The sequence below is a fragment of the Grammomys surdaster genome, unplaced genomic scaffold, assembly GCF_004785775.1.
Source record: "Grammomys surdaster isolate TR1022 unplaced genomic scaffold, NIH_TR_1.0 125928, whole genome shotgun sequence".
In the NCBI taxonomy this organism is placed as follows: Eukaryota; Metazoa; Chordata; class Mammalia; order Rodentia; family Muridae; genus Grammomys; species Grammomys surdaster.
The window spans coordinates 1,543,441-1,550,509 of record NW_021620751.1 but is presented as its reverse complement, the minus strand read 5'-3'; the positions used below and the strand labels follow the sequence as shown (position 1 = coordinate 1,550,509).

The following is a 7,069-nucleotide window of genomic DNA, read 5'->3' as shown; positions in this document are numbered from 1 at the left end:
GCTTGTAAGATTTAAATACATAGAATAATGGAGATAATAATATTGATATACCCACTCACATAAAACATATTAAAGTACTGATTGGTAGGGGAAAGTCTATGTTAAGGGTGCATCATTATTTATAGGGTAATTGAAGAAATATGGCTCATCTCTGCTCCTCCCTGTTCCAGAGACAGCTGCATCTTCTTGTGCAGTGCCAGCCTTGTCCAGTAGACAAAATGGTGAAGGTAGGTGTGAACAGATTTGGCCTTATTGGGCACCTGGTTACCAGGGCTGCCTTCTGCTCTGCACTTGGCAAAGTGGAGACTGTTGCCATCAACGACCCCTTCATTGACCTCAACTACGTGGTCTACATGTTCCAGAATGAATCCACCTATGGCAAATTCAATGGCACAGTCAAGGCTGAGAATGGGAAGCTTGTCATCAACTGGAAGCCCATCACCATCTTCCAGGAGCGTGATCCCGCTAACATCAAATGGAGTGATGCTGGTGCTGAGTATGTCGTGGAGTCTACTGGCGTCTTCACCACCATGGAGAAAGCCAGGACCCACTTGAAGGGTGGGACCAAAGGGGTCATCATCTCCACCCCTTCTGCCAATGCCCCCATGTTTGTGATGAGTGTGAACCATGAGAAATATGACAACTCACTCAAGATTGTCAGCAATGCGTCCTGTACCACTGACTGCTTAGGCCCCCCGGCCAAGGTCATCCATGACAACTTTGGCATTGTGGAAAGACTCATGACCACAGTCAATGTCCGTCACTGCCACTCAGAAGACTATGGATAGCCCCTCTGGAAAGCTGTGGCATGATGACTGTGGGCCTGCCCAGAACATCATCCCTGCATCCACGGTGATGCCAAGGCTGTGGGCAAGGTCATTCCAGAGCTGAACGGGAAGCTCACTGGCATAGCCTACCGTGTTCCTACCCTCAATGTATCCGTTGTGGATCTGACATGCTGCCTGGAGAAACCTGCCAAGTATGATGACATCAAGAAGGTGGTGAAGCAGCCATCTGAAGGCCCACTGAAGGGCATCCTGAGCTACACTGAGGACCAGGTTGTCTCCTGCGACTTCAACAGCAATTCTCACTCTTCCACCTTTGATGCTGGGGCTGGCATTGCTTTCAATGACAACTTTGTAAAGCTCATTTCCTGGTATGACAATGAATATGGCTACAGCAACAGGGAGGTGGACCTCATGACTTCCATGGCCTCCAAGGAGTAAGGCCTCCAAGGATACTGAGAGTGAGAGAGAGGGCTCAGTTGCTGAGGAGCCCCTGTCCCAACTTGGCCCCCAACACTGAGCATCTCCCTCACAATTTCCATCCCAGAGTCCCATAATAATAGGAGGGGCCTAGAGAGCTCTCCCTATTCTCTTGAATGCCATCAATAAAGTTGGATACAGCCCCCCCCCCCAAAAAAAGAGTTATGGCTCTAATAGTAGACAAAAGGCATTGACTGTGTACTAGTGTATGAGTTTTATACTGTTTAAAATGGCCTGGAGAGATGGTGGAGAGGTTAAAAGTACTAGCTGCTCTTGCAGAAGACCTGGGTTCAGTTTTCAGCACCCACATGGTTGCTCACGGCCATCTATAATTCCAGTTCCAGGAGATTTGACCCCCTCTTCTGACCTCCATGGGCACCAAGCACACATACTGAGTGTACACATACCTCAGGCAAAACGTTCAACACCTAAAATAAAATCAATCAATCTTAAAAAAAAAATAAAAACACTAAGGAAAGACATCAAAAAGTTTCTCTTTGTTCATTATAGGTGGTACTTATGTGGCATTAATCACTAGCATTTCTTGAATGATTAAAATGTTTTTCTTTCAGCACAACTTTCTGATGTTTAGTGAAGATAAATGATACATACATTCATGCATGCACACACACACATATACAAATACACACACACACTACACACACACGGAAGAGGCTGACAGAAGACTCAGTACTGACCACTGCCATTGTGAGGTTGGTGCAGTTTGGTGGCTGTCATCAGCAGTGTAGTTAGGAAGAACGAGTTATCAAAGCAATGAAGAGACAAAGCAGACGGTGAAGGGATTCGATGTCCTTATCGGTGAAGGGAACCATTTGCAAATAAAGTGTTTGAAGTTTGAACTATGACAACAAGCTCAAAATGCCAAGCACCTTGGCTAAGTTGGAGCTGAGTGATAAATAGACCCAAGTTAAGAGAATAAGAGGACCCATATCCCTACATCCCAGCTACCGAATATAATCTATTGGAATAGATTGAAATTCCTTGAACAGATCATCCTGAGAAAATCATTAAATCTACCCTCAATTAGATCTTACATATATGTGGTTCTACCTGATTAACTGGAGAAATCCCAAATAAACAACAGAAAAAGAACAACAACAACATTTATTCAAGGGAGCAAGGAACCTGGTATAGTAAGTTTAGAAAAAGGATCTAAGAGTTAGAGGCAGTAAAGTTAGTAGCTGAGCATCCTGATAGTATGCTTGAGCTCAGGTGTATATGAACTACAGCTGTCTCACAACTTACAACATTTAGGACAGAGGCCTTCGCACTACTCACAGAAACACTGTTGTTTCCAAGTGCAAAACTGGCCCATATTTTAGCAGGGATTCCAAATGAGTGAAGGTAGCAGAGAGTCTGAGTTTTCTAGACTCAAGGGATTGCAAGATCAGAATTCTGTCAGGATCAGGTCCAGCCACTAATTCAAGCCGCAGGTAGGAGCCAGGTGCAGCAAACTTTACTCAGAAGCAGCAGCTGCATTTTGTGCTTTAAGGTTAACAAATCCTGTTCTCTGACCCTCTTTGTCATCAGAAGCTAGAACAAAGAAGCATGGCAGGACCCCCAGACAGAGGTATTAAATTAACAGGCTGGCAAGCCAAGGAAGAGTAAGATTCTGCACAGAGCCTTACCAACCTAAGACAGGAGTACATTGCTTTTGATAATGCATATTCCATGATGGGTAAGGAAGGCGTTCTTGTCAGAATGACCTAAGACAGGCTCAGTCTTGTTAAAGAAATAAAAAAGGGGGAGAGTGGAGAGCCTTTTGGGTTGCTTAGCAAGAAGCTGACATGGGCCAAGGACAAGGAAGTAGGCTTCAAGCAGGAATCTGACATTAGACTAGAACAAAGAAGTAATTTCAGACAGGAATCTAAATTTTGGCCTAGAACAAGGAAGTAGACTTCAGATATGAAAATGACCTTGGGCTAGGAAAGGGAAGTAGGTTCAGATACTTTGGTCATCCTGATAAGCCTTTAGAAACAGTGATCACGGAAGTGTTCCTGTAATTGTGTTTGAGGCCTTGCTTTTTCTTTGACTATTTGTGTTTATTGTCTTGCTTGTTCCTCGACTGTTTGCATCTATTGTATTGTTAGACCCTCAACCTAGACTGACCTTAATACATACATGTGATCAAAATGGTATAAAAGCATAAAGGAAGAGGGGATATAGGATAGGGGGTTCTAGGAAGGGGAAATGGGGAAAGGGGATAACATCTGTATTGTAAATAAATAAAGTATCTAATAAAAAATTTTTTTTAAAAAAAGAAGCATGGCAGACTGGGGTGCCTGGAACAGGAGCAGGGCAGCTGAGGAGGTGGTGGGGAAAAGCCAGCACCCATGCAGCAGCAGCAGCTTTACTCAGAAATCTGAAACTGCAGAGTTGGCAGCTGTGGCCACTGGGTTTGGGAAGGACAAGTGGTGAGCCAGCTCATAGGCTCTGCACGGATGAACAAAAGCAATTTGTTAGAATTCCCACAAATGAGAGGAGAAAAAACTCTTGACTGCAGAGCAAGGGAGAGATGCTAACATGTCTGTGCTCTCAGGATGGGAGAAGCCGAAATACTCAAATCATGGCAGATTGGTGCTGTGAACAAGGATATTGATGAAAGACTTCTTCAAAGTTAAAGAACACGTAATAGAATAAACACACGTTTGAACTATATCATTTTCTCAACATATTTATATCCATCTAAGGTATGGATAGAATCCTTGAGGGCTTTTAGTTAAGAAAGGAACAGAGAGGATGTTCCAAGAAACTGCAAGTGGGTTCATGATCACTTATGAATACGCTGTGATGACAAAGTCTTTAATTATAACCAATGAAAAGCGCGACATACTCCAGCCTGGAGTTTTAAGGGGAACTTTGTGATGTAACCAGACTTTTATTCTACAGATAAAAAGTATAAAAGGAGGGTGCAGATTGCTCAAAGAAGGAACGACTAAGCTTATAAATCCAGGTGAGACCAGGAGGAGCTGGGCTATGGCCTCACCATTTGACCCCAGAGTTGGCTTTAAATCTCCAACTGAACTGGTTCCACTGATCACCTATAGCCATTAGTGTAAGCAATTTCCAACTCATTTGAGTATGCAAAGGAGAAATAATCAAATGAGAATGACAGCCTGAGGGAGACCACCTTCGAGCCTTCTCAGGTACTGTTGGGAATTGTCTGGCAACACCTGTGTGGATCTGAGGATACTGAAAATACCCTCTTACATAGGCCCACGCTGGGAAGCACTCAGTAACCAGGTCCTGGAAGACACAGGTGCACCTCACTTACCTAGCGTCTTGTCCATATCAGGAATCATGCTGTCTTCCCTGAGAGAGCCCCCTCTGGCTGAAGAATTCCCATCAGCTGACCTCTAGAAGACCAGCTAAGGGAGAGAACAATCTGACCTTCTGTCTCAGCACTGCCTCCTGACAAAGGCATAGGGAATGCATGGGCTGTCTTCCTGAGTCATGCACAGGCATAAACATGTAAGCCTCACGGTGAAGGACCACATGGGGACCAGGAAAGACGCATGCAGGCTGCACTCCTGCTGTCAAGGTAACAGCTATCTTTGATTCCTGGCAACAGGATCCTGTGGGGCCTGCCCTCAGAGACATTGAAGGATTAGCCAGACTCTCCCGCTAGGGAGGTCACTGCCTTCCAAAGGGCTGGTCAATACATTTGTCCCTCCAGAGAGGGGTGTTGCCGGCAGCCTACAGCAGACTGTCAGCATTTTTTACTGTGAATGACACAGTCCCATAGTCCTTAACGTTTCCTCTCTTCCTGCTTCCAGTAAATGCTTGCTACTCACAGAGGAGTCTGCCTCCAGACGGTGACAACTGATAACTTGTTGGCATTCTGGCTTTCATGAAAAGTGATCCATAAAAAAAATCAAAGCACTTCCTTCTAGTAACTCAAATCCTGTTATCATGGTATTTGAGGCTCTAGCCACCCTTGAAGGTCGTCCTAACTGCAAAATTTTGTATGAAGTAGCATACCAGCATTCAAAGCAATAATGGGCGTGTTCTTTTGATCAGACATAGATGCTCTTACTCAGTTGTGTATGCCCTGTGTATGTATGTGTCTAAGGATATTAATGATTAGATTGCAGAAAAGTCTGGACCCATGAAAAGACCTCAATTGTCCTATCTTTCCCAGGAGGCATCTCACAAGTTATGACAGTCACAGATATTTTTGCTACTCAACAGTAAATGTTTTCTGGCTCCCTAAGATGACTCAGACTGCCAGCCTTGCCTCGGGAGCACCCATGCATAATCAAAGAATAAACATCAGGTCATAATTCCATGCCTCAGTGTGAAATCGTTACAGAAGAAAAAAACTAGACATAGAAAACATGGCCACAAGGGTCTATATGGGTGGTAGAGATGGTGGCTAGGAAGACCCAAATTGAAGGCACAGAGCATGCTGGGTGGTACCCAAGCTCTGGCTTGAAGAGTAGACTGCAACCTACTCAGAATGAGAAAAGAAAAGAGAAAAACATACAAAAAAAAAGGCAGCTGTTTTCAGCCACATGATAAACTGATGAAAATATTCAGGTCCCGGGTGAAGAAATAACTCAGCAGTTAAGAGCACTGCTCATACAGAGGATTTGGGTTTGGTTCCCTCCTCCCACACCAGAGCTAAGGACAGTCCGTAACTCCAGTTCCAAGAGATCCAATACACTCTTCTGACCTCCACAGACACCAAGCACATGTGGTGCAGATACATACATCCAAGCAAAACACCTATCTATAAAATAAAAATAAATTACTAAAGAATATTCAGAGCCTTCATTACAAACATCTCATGATGTGAAATGGCTCCGACTTTCTAAATGCTGCTTAAAGAACTCAGGGAGAGGTAGCCTATGTGGCCCTCTCTAGTAGATGCTGAAAGAAATTCAAAGGGATGTATATTCTGGAATTCAAGATGGAAGAGGGTGTCAACCAAGTTGCTGAATTGGTGACTACATATCGTCAGAACGGAAGATCACTGACAGTCGAAGAATACTCTGGCAGTGAAAGTACCAAGAAAGAAATGCAAAAGGATGGAGGAACTGGAAGTTTGGGATCGGCATCGAATTCAGATCATAAAGAAATATTTCGTATGGTTGGTATGGAGGTCCTAGGAGATATTCTGGAAGATACGAAAATCATAGAAATGGGAACCGTGACTACAGGAATAGTGAGGTTATGCACACTCTGTGTCTACTAGCCAACTGCTAGTTGATACACCAATGTACATCACAGAGGATGAGCAGCCCTATGATAGGATGTTTTTTTCCCCATCTTGAGTGCTCACAGCAACTTCCTGTGGGCTGGTTGGCACTGGCCCGTGGGTAGGACTTGAGGGCAGTAGAGCAGCCTGTGGATGCAAATTGCCTGCACGAAGTCATTGACACGGGAAGTACACCATGCAGGATTTAGCGTGGGATATAGAGTAAATAAAATTGAAGATATGGAAACGCCTTTACGTGGTGGTTATGACAACATGGGGGGTGTTTGGATTTGAGGTGAGTGTGGACTGGATAACAAGAAGGAGTGTGTCATGGGTGAAGGATTTGAGAGACGCTGCCAGAAAGGAGATGGAAACGTCTCCAAGCTTTGGCAAGCCCTTGAAGACAGGAATGGAAATAGTAACCAGTGCTCTGAAGTGAGGAGAGATCGTGGCAAAGCGGGGAGGATGGAGTGGCAGAGACAGCAACCCAGAATCCAGAGCGTCGACCCTGGTAATGACTGCATTAGGGGTGCTGGCCTGAAATGGGTGGATGCAGGCCTAGACCATGGCATGGATCAAGCAG

General features: G+C 44.6%; 1 pseudogene; it reads left to right on the top strand.

The window, feature by feature from the left end:
* Positions 1–218: 218 nt before the first annotated feature.
* Positions 219–1,226, top strand: LOC114608587 (annotated as a pseudogene).
* Positions 1,227–7,069: the final 5,843 nt, after the last annotated feature.